This window comes from Cyprinus carpio, chromosome A6 (assembly GCF_018340385.1).
Source record: "Cyprinus carpio isolate SPL01 chromosome A6, ASM1834038v1, whole genome shotgun sequence".
In the NCBI taxonomy this organism is placed as follows: Eukaryota; Metazoa; Chordata; class Actinopteri; order Cypriniformes; family Cyprinidae; genus Cyprinus; species Cyprinus carpio.
Window position 1 is genome coordinate 1017542 of NC_056577.1, and position 10825 is coordinate 1028366.

Here is a 10825-nt window from a genome sequence, read left to right on the forward strand (position 1 = left end):
CGGTCACCGGTCCATAGTGGAGCCCTGTAGTTCCGTTATGGTCGGTAGCCCCTCCACAGGCTCCGAGTGTCCTCTGCTGTCACTGAATCGATAGGCTAATCCTCCTGGAGTACTGTCTCTCAGCCGTCTCTGATGTAAGGGAAACAGGTCAAGTTAGCTCAAAGGGAATCATTTTAAAGATTTTAAGGGAATTCGAACAGAATCACTGTTTCACGGCTGATCACCTGAAAAGCCACATCGATTCCCTGAAGCGGCCTTATACTCAACTCGCTGGATTTAGACCAAAGTATAGTGAAAACACTATAGCTAGCACAGTAACATGCTTCGGCAGTACCAGCCATGAACTTAGTGAGCAAAACCCAAGCAAGAATGTCTGTGACAGATACGAACGCCTCAGTGAGGTGATCCCTTAAGCTATTCCAAGAGTTATTTAAAAAGCATACCACATACGTGATTAGAAACAATTAAATCAAATGTGTGGCTTCAAGTAGATGAATGGAGTGACAATGACGATATCCTTTAGAAGTCCTGTTTTAGTTCATAGTGGTGCATATATTATCCATTGGCAGCATTCTCTGTGCCTTCTGGGAGAAAAGGGATAGTCCTGGAATACCAGAGTGGTAACAGTCTCTTTAGGCATTTTCAGTCTGTTTTTTTGCTACGGTGGGGGAAGTCCATCCAACGACTTGGTGTTAGCGCTTCATGGCTTACATGTGAGGGTCAGACTGTCCATTTCTTCGCTTACTTGCCCCAAATTAGACCAATCTTTCTTCCGAATTGAACTTGCAATAAATTGTTCTAATGTGTTATGTTGAAAGCTGTTCTGTGAAAAAGTTGTTTAGTTTCTCTTGCTTCAGACTGTGGTGCGAGTAGTGGATTTACAACATCCTCCTACTGCCTTGCTGTGGAATTCGCTCATGTTTCAAACCCGGCTCCCCGATCGAATCTTATTGTCTGTTTCACGCTAACCTGATGCTGCAGGATAGGTCGTCCCTAGATGTCCTCTCGGCCCACCTCATCTCCAGTCTCTGAAGGCGCAATCCGCGTCTTCAGGCGTCTGAGACCTCCCCTGTCATCCCCGCTTCTGGTTGGCCCGGATAGTATGGTCTTTGTGACTGTTACAATGATCATTTATTGTATGTGGCAGCCTGCCTTAAACATATTCGTCAATGCTGTCAAACAGTCTTGAAGAGCTCTGATGACCCTTCCGCCACATTGTATTTTGTTTTTGTGAACTTGGTTTGGTGACTTTAACGAGCAGTCTGTATGCAGGCTTAGCATGCAGTGAAGTGGTATGAGGCAACCAAGGTGGGGAGAGGGGAGGGCCTCTTGGAAGCTCCTCTCTCCTCTCTGGGGTGGTGTAAACAAAGGCAGAAATGTGGTTACCCCCATGTTGGAAAGTCTATGTGTTGGTGTATTTTTGGGGGACACACTCTTATAAGGTCCCCTGTGTGGTTTGAAATTCCCAGCTATGATGAGTAAAAGCCCTCAGGGTGGGCTTGGTCTGCTTGCTCCACTGATGTGTTGTGTAACAGTAAATTAAATTGTCCTCGCTCCTGTTTGAGGGTTTTGGAGCTGGGCAGGGATGTATACAGCAAAATGAGCAGAATGGCTGTGTAGTCCTCATTAGATAGGAACAGCGGCATGTAATAATCATAAACTCCACCAGGTGTGAGCAGTGTTTGCAGACCACAACAGCCATTGGCGGCACCATGCCCATAGTTAATGTAAACAAAAAGCCCACCGCAGCGGGACTTACCTCCCGCGACGAGAACTAAGTAAAGGATCGGGCTTAAAGATTTCTTATCCTTTGAGTGAGAGAGGATAGGATAGATATCAAACTTTTAATGATCTCTAAGATTTTAAAAAAAAGTTAATGCTCTATAAGATTTCTAAAATAATTATGTAAAAGTGACAGTACAGTACATATCAACTGATCCTAATGGCCTTTTATTTGTCATTTCTAATAGATGGAGTATTTTATGCAGAACAAAAGTAAAAGCTTAAAAGTTTTTTAATCCTATGAACAACCTTAGTTTGTACATAATGTACAACTTTAGTATTATACAGCCTTCATCTGTTCTCTGTCGCTGAAATGTCTGAATAGTTTTGACATTTCTGCTGGCCCCTGAAGGATTTTAAAGGACGAAACTAAGGCATGTTTCCCTCAGAATGACTTGTTTCTTCATATGGAAATTATTATTATCAGGTTTTTATTTTTAGAGTTTGGATTAATGCACTTTATAGATAAAAGAAAATTAATCTTTTTTTAATTGTTATTTTAATTTAAAAAAAACCCATGGCGACACCATTCCAAAGATATCCAAAATCCTTTTCACAATTCAGCATCTTCATTATGGCTTGGGGCATCATGTGACAAAGTTTGTTTGTAAATTGCCATCATATATCCTCCTAGAAGGAGTCCCATGAATTTCACCCCAAAACTCCCAAAAACGTGAAAAAAAAATTCCCTTATGAAGAACAATTAGTGCCCTGCGCCCATAGTGGCTTCAGCTTTAAGAAATAAATAGCTAAAGTAGCCACCCTAATGTGTCTACCCACAATCCATTGATTTTTTGTCCTTCCTAGCATTTTTCCTAAAGGCTCTCCCCATGGATTATGTACAAATTGCCTGTGTTCAGGCCCATTAACTGTGATTCCTAGTCTTGAGGGATCAGTGCCAAAAGGGAACGGATCCAGCAGTAGTATTCTTAGCTTATCATGGCAATGTTTATTGAGCTCACGATTTGAGCGATGTCCGGGGCTGGGGCTTTCCTCTATGCTACCTCATAAATGAACTCTGGGTTAAAAATAGAAGTGTTTGAAGTTTGTAATATCATGTTTTGCTTCAAAAGCTTCAAACAGTCCACAAAGGCATTTAACACGTGTGCTGAGTTATTGTTCACAACATGATCTGAGAAATGATGACAAATTTCGTTGAGGAAACATCGTGAATTTGTCTTGTCCCACACGTTTGATGCTTATTATTGATAGTGAGGTGATTTTTAAGAAATGTAGAGTAAGCTTGTAACTGAGTGTAATGTATGTACAGTACACATTTTTACAAGTCTAATGTTAGTCAGAGTTTCCTCCCTCCTGTGCGTTGAGTTATTTTCTGCTTTGGGCTTTTTGGGTTTTTTCCTTTTTGACATTAGACATGTTTTGTATTCAAAACTCACTTGCAGCATCTCATCCTGTTTCTATGAGTTGCACTGTTTTAAAAAGTGTTTCTGTCTTGCAATCCGCTTTCCGTCGTTCCAAGTATCACTCTTGAGTTTTAGTCTAGGCAATCATGCCTCTTTGGGGGGTAGAGATAGGTGGCATCACGGTAGGTATGTGTGTCCATTATGAGAGAAGCTTGCCAAAAGACTAATTAACTCCAATCCGACAAAGAAACTGCAGTGCATGCTCTTTAAAGGGAATAGTTTATACCCCAAAATTAAAATTTTTCTGAAAATGTCTTGCCCCCAGGCCATTCAAGATGAGATGAAAATTAATATTACATCACTTAACTCACCAATGGATCCTCCTGCAGTGAATGGGTGCCGTCAGAATGAGAGTCCCAAAACACGCTGGCATTACAATGATAGCACAACATGAACTTCCCACCAATGAGAACACCATCTTGTGAAATGAAATCTGCATGTTTGTTAGAAACAAATCCATCATTAATGCATTTTAACTTTAACCCATTGCCTTTTGAACCAAAATATGTGTCCATGATCTATAATACCGCTTCTTCAGTGACAAAATCCATCCTCTGTGATCATGCTGTGAGTCATGCTGTAGATCGTTAAGATGGTTAGTTGTCAAGTGTTTGGAGTCTCATTGAGGAACAGGGTGGGGGGCGCCCATTCACTGCAGAGGATCCATTGGTGAGTAAGTCGATGGATGCTATCTTGTTCTGATAAAGAAACAAACCTATCTAGCATCTTGGATGTCCTGAGGGTTAGTATATTTTTGGGTAAAATATTTGAGTTCTCCACTGGATGAGATCGGATTTGCCGCATGGTTTTTGTCCATGTGACTGTGACTGGGTTTCTTGCTTTACAGCCAAATACCATTAGATGTCAATAATGTTATCTTCTTCTGGATCAGTCTAACAAGGGCTTTGTTAAATCCTAAATGTAAAATATGGCATTTGCAAAAAACAAGACAGGCAGTGATATCACTATTTTGTAAGTAGATCAAGTTTCAAGAAAGAGGTGGATAGTGTCAAGTGTAAGGGATAAGGATCAAGAGCACTTTAAAGTAGTTGGGGTGCCAGGAAGGGAAATGGAGGCTGGGGGAAATAGGGGCCATAGTAAAACAGACGAAAATGTTCCTGGTGAAAAAGGATTTCCTCCTCAGTAAATTACTTATTGCATATGGTTACAAAGCCTGCCAAGGCTTTAAAACTCTTGTTCACATTTGCATGATTGTTTTTTTTTCTTTTGCCCATGCTAAAACATTTAATTCCACATAGGTACCTTGATGGAGTAACATCTTGAGGGTTACACAAATGTAAGTGACCTATTGGTTATGTTCTCCTGTCTGGGTGTGAATAAAATTCCGTCAGTCCCACAAAGCAACACAATCCTGCTCTTTCTTCTCGTCTCTATGTTGTTTATAGGCAATAACAGGCATGGTTTGATATTATGTTACTTTGTCCAATTCAAGTCTTCTTAAAGGACAAGTCCAATTCAAGTATCATAGCCCTTTTTGGTAATATTTTCTATACTCTGTGCAACCCCTAAAAAAAAAAATGGTAGAAGTTGTTCACTGTTGCTATAAACCTTTTCAAAACGATGTACCTTTATGGTACTAGATATGCATCCCTTTGTGGTGTAAATAACGTACAAAAGATGTACCACTTGAAAGAGTTTCGCACACCAGTACCGCTTTTTACCTTTTTTTTTTCTGACCAGTGCAGGTAAGTTTATATAAACCTTATTAAATGAGTCGCAATCCATTTCCATTTTTTCCCCCAAAGTCTCCATTTTTTGGTGTTCCATGCGCAAGTCTCAAATAATTTTTGGTTCACAAATCTTTGTTCTGTAATGTAGGATCATCAGCTGGTTAAAAAAACTGCTAAAATATATAGGTGGGCCAGAGCATTCGCTTTTGCGAGCGTGTCCATGTGTTATTATAGTATCAACACAAACGTACTTAGAATTTTTAAGACAATGGATGTTTCACCATTGTGTTATGTTTTTTCCATAAAAGGGCCATCGGTGAAAATCTTGAACAAATTCTGTTGTAGACAAGAGAGAAAAAATGGGGAACCAAGTGGCATTTGAAAAGGTTTAATATCTTCTTAAATGGGGACCAGTGGCATTTGAAACCGGTTTAATATCTTCGTAAAGTAAACTCTCGACTAACGACCAACACACAACAAATGAAAAAAAAAAAAACGAAAAAACAAAACATAACCTAACCATACTAGGGAAACCTATTTCATATTACTGATGAATATTAAGTCATAATTTATGAGATTAAAAAGTCATAATTATGATAAAATGCAATGGGTTGTCATTATGAAATATAAAGTCAAGATTAAACAAATTGTGACATATATATAGTAGATATAATAGTATAGCTTTTGTTCACTAATTTTTTGTTTTTTCCTCATAATTCACACAGGTTTTTTCTCTTTCTCATCCTTAAAACTTAGTATGTCATAAGATTGACTCTCTATCTCTTAATTATGACTTCGTACCTCTAATTTGGACTTTCTCCTCTAATAATTATAACTTTTTTCTGTCAACTTTGCCAAAATGGTCACCTTAATGTGAGGTGCAATGGACTTCCAAACTTAAAAGCACATCACCTAGAAATCAGATTTTAATCAGCCTACAAACAACATAGTAACTTTTTTTGTTGAACTGACTTTGTGGAATTTCGTTTTTTTTTTGATTCAGAAGTTTTCACCTCTGAAGTTGCATTTACGCAAGCTTTAAGAACGTGTCCAATGTCATTGTTTGCTGTGTTTGGAGTTTTAAATTTAGGATTTTGGAATCCATGCAGTTAATTAATCAGTAATTAATAACTTGCCGAACGTTACTCGACTATCAGAGATTTCCCATCTGTCTTGTTTAATTGTCATTTTCCTGATATACCACACCATCATTTACATTTCTGCAAGATGCACTAGGTGGGATTCTGTGTGTGTGATTTGTTGTGCTTGGTATTAAGTGTCTGACAAGAAACATAGAGAGTTTCAGAGACTGTCAATTATACAAGCATCTGCCAATACAGGTCAGGCTCACAAAACTCCAATATATTTTTTCCCTCATATTTTCTCCATACCAATTTTTCCCCGAAAAGCAAATATTTGTCTAATTGTTGCGCCAAGGCACAGACACAGAGCCCAGTGGTCAGATCCCTATTTAATATCTATTAGTACTGGAAAGAGCATTGACTTGGGTTTATGAAAGACAACGAATGTTTGCCGTCTGAAAAGGAAAGAGTTTTTTTTTTCTTGTCTCTGTGTGTGCGGGGTCCCGGGTTGGATGTAGGATAGGGTGTTTACAATGTGTGGGTCGGGGCTATTAGAGAATTTGTAGCATTTAAAATCAACCTAGAAACTAAAGACAGAGCATTTTTATATGACCTTACAGACTAATTCACACATAATTTAGATAAACCACATCCATCTTTTTTCATTAAGTAGGCTCACATGACGAAACCAGTCATATTCCTGACTACACCTGCTTCGCCCTGCTTTTTTTTTCTTGATGCTAATTAACTTCCTGTGGGAACATGCCTTTTCTTGGCACACGTCTCCTTGGAATGGCGGGTGCGATGAAGCCGGGGTGGAGGTGTAGCCCAAAGAATTTGTTTGGAACTATGTCCTGCTTCCGTGAATTCTGCCCTGTCAGGAAGTGTGACTCGGCCCAGACAATAGGCAATTGTGATGCTGGACCTGAGCTAACAGGAAACTCAACACACACAAAAAAACACACACAAATGCCCACAGTGTCAGAATCAACTTTTGTAACTTAAAACAGTCCCCTGAAGTCAAAGTAGCTAATGAGATATGAAAAGTCTACTGTGGATCACATGGAAAATGTCGTACCATTCCCTAATCCTAAATCTAATTGCTTGTTGTGAAAACACTTGGGAGGACAGTTTACATAACTGTGTTTGTTTACTTAGTTTAGCCTGTCTTTAGATTTTGTCCAAGGACAAAAACACAGGTCAAGAGTGTGGGTGTGTGTGTCCAGAGCTATGAGGACTGTTGTAGAGTCTGACCTCTGACCCCTCTGTGTGTTTGTGTGTCCATGCCTTGCTTGTCTCCACTCATGCACATACACGCATAAAAAGATCTGAAATCTTTTCCCGCTGGCCCTTGACAAAGACTTACACATAGTCAAAGTAAAGCACCTGAAAATGTACGCTTCCTAAACAAACAAATGAACCATTGTATCCTCACATATCTGTCATTCTTTCAGAGTAAGCATCGTGTGTATATTTGCCAATAAATGCTTGTGTCTGTCTGAGCAAACTTGGGTTTCCAATCTGTTTCTCTTAGATCCTTTTGCCTGTGTATTTGAAGTCTGTGCACATATCTCAGTGTAATTACCCTTGTGGTGTGGTAGGTGTGTGTCAAGGAGGGCACAATGCATGGCACTCTAAGTCATTTGTGTTTTCATACAGTAGCAGCATTTAAAGTGGAAGCTAGTTCATACACAGATATATAGAGATATATTATAGATGTTTTTGTCTTTTCATAATTTCTTACTGTTCAAATCATTGTAATGCAATGGACATTTACACCAAAAAAAAAAAAAGGTCTTATGAAAGTCAGGGATTTATTGAATTAAGTGCATGGATTACATATAGTTTATCTGTATGAATACGTTATGTCCATTATTGGGAAAATGCATGTGTTAATTTGTAGAATTTTTTACAACAAGGTAACATTTGTTACTGCCTTTAAATTATGATGATAAATCCAGAATTACAGAATAACAAAATAAGCTGTTTAATGATTTTGATATATCAAATAAAAAAAATATGGGGCTAAGATTTTTGATTCTATAAGTTTGAGGGTCACTGGTCTACTGGAGAAGCATTATTGTAATGACAATTAGTTGGGTGCTTTATAAAAAAAAAAAGAGCAAAATATAATTTGGATTTATTCCTTTGATTTAGAGTAAAAAGGTGACCTGGACATGTTTTTATGAGTTTCAAATCTGTCGTCTCATTAGCACTCCATCAAAAATATTCATCTGCGTCCTTCAGCTAAAATTCAGGGATGTAAATATTCACTGGCAGGCACAGACTATCTGGTTGTTATGTGGTTACCAGAGCAACAGGACTCTTGGAGGACCAGGCTGGAGCCTGTGGCTTCTGGGCTGCTGTGTGTGAAGGCCTGTCACTCTGTGGCTCTATGCCCAGCCACCACTCCGGAAAATTCCTCATAAGGGTCAGCAGCGGAGACGCAGTCAAAGCACAGCCTTTTCACTAACTGCACCGTTAAATGGTTAAGTCAAAATGATGCACATTCATATGGTTCCGCATTTTTTAATAAATCTTACATTGGTCTTTTCTTGCTGACAAACATTACACTAGAACTAAATTAGAGTAATTGCAATTGGTTTGGAATTGAGAAATGCAGTAGAAAAAGTCTGTGTGGTCCATTGATTTTGCTCATCTGGCTCATAAGGTTCTCAGTCTGTTGATGTGAGTCTTTGCTAAGCCTAAAGTAATATGCGCTTACCAAAACATTGGCATTTGCAGTTCTTAAGGACACTCAGCAACTGTGCTGTTTTTTCACACGGCCAACGAAAACTGCCATAGGCCCTCAAAGGATTTCAAATATTTTTTTTTAACCCAAAAAGGTTTGTTCTGACAGATCCCAACAAATGTGCGACATGGGGTAAACTACAGTTCAAACAGTAACATCTGATTATGTGAAGCCCAGCCCATGCTTAACAGGAGTCCTGCAGCTTCGAAACGTTTGTTCTTCTTTGCCTTTAGCTGTTTTTAAGGTAAGCTGAATAGTGCATGTATGAAAATAAAATAAAAACAGGATATTACACAATATTATAGCCCTTTTTATTCTAGAATTGAGTATTTAACACAAAGTATATAAGACAGTTTAAAACCTCAGGGTCTAATAAATAAGTTTAATAATGCCAAGTTGTTTCATTTCAAGTAAAGTCCAAGTAAAACATAATGAGACTTGGAAACATTTTCATGCCATATGTGTACCAAATGCTTTATCCCCTGGATGACACAGAGAGAAATCAAAACAGAAACACAGATCAGGGACAAAATACATATTCATTCAAGTACTTCTTATGATTATGTTTCAAAACCTCTGGTTTGCCCTGTAGTTTATTAACTCCCTGAATTGGATAGTTTCCTGTTGGCTGGCAAAGAGTAGCAGATTCCAGTGTAAAGCACTTTTGTCTTTCTGTATGAAATTCACACTTTAAAACAATCCTTCCTACTGCTACTGCTACTTAAAAGTCTAGGCAAAACATGCTAAACTTCCCAAATTCCAATGTCATCTCGCGTAAATGTCATTTTCATGCTTACAGATGGCAGCCGTACTAAAAATGTGTTTTTTTGCAAGACTGCATGTGGCATTCTTGTGTGGTCCAGCTAATGATGGGCTGTGAATGTGCAGAGCTGCACCCTCTGTGTGAGCAGCTGTACCTGAGGTAGGATTTAGCAACTGGGCCTGCGGTGACGGGTGAAGATGGTCAATAAATTAAAGTAGTTCCCTTCAACTCTAACTGATAAGAAAGATATTAGGGAGACTAAGCAAAATATTTACAACAGTGAAAAGACATGACACACAATGAATAATCTTACAGTTGCTGCTTCTGACATATGTGTCCATATTCTGGTTCCTGGCTCCCTCTTATGGTCAAAATGTTGTTTCTAACCAGAGATGTAAAGAGTACCACACTTCAGTAAAGTACAGATACCTTACCGTGAAAATGACTCCATTATAAGTTACAAGCCACCAATTCCAAAACAACTGAGTAAATGTTTTAAAGTAACCGATTTTAACAGTATTTAAGTATTTTTTTACTTATTCTAAATAGGCTCAAAGATGCACTAATCAAAGAGACATGCCAGTGAAAAAACAAGAAAGAGCAAAGAGCTTTCTGAGAAGAGCAATCACGTTTATTTTCTAAAACCCAGAATATATAACTAAACAAACTCAAAAAAAAAAAAAAAAACAGTATCGTTCAAAAATATTGCAGTCATCTCATATAAAACACCTGTGATTCATGACAGCTTGCTAAGGAATTCACATTAACATAAAGTAGCCTTGTTGACAAGTTTGAGTGTGTAAGGGCCAAACGCACAAGATATTGTATTTTTAGTGCCCTGTAGTTGGCGATATCACTTCTTTTGTAGCAGAAATAAACTGCTGGAGAAAAAGCTAGGTGCCATGCAAAATGTAATGTGTAATTGCAGCACTCATTACAAATGCAGTGAAGTAAAAAGTACAAATACTTACTCAAAAATGTAGAGAAGTAGAGAGTAAAAGTTGCTAATATCTTTGATTTGTAATTGAGTGAATTATTACAAATGCAGTGAAGTAAAAAGTACTTACATTTACTCAAATAAATTACACCTGATTATTACAGGAGGTACATTAACACCAGAATCGGCAGAGTCTTATGAAAATGTTCAAAATACTGATATATTTAATCTGTGTGAAGACTAAAATTCACTCGATTTTTAATTAAAAGGAAAAAAAAAAACTGAATATTTGTACTATAAACAAAGATGACCTCATTAAATAAAGACCTCATTAAATGCCCAATTAATAGCATGCAGGCTGTCATAAACAGGGAAATATTTATTATGCATCATT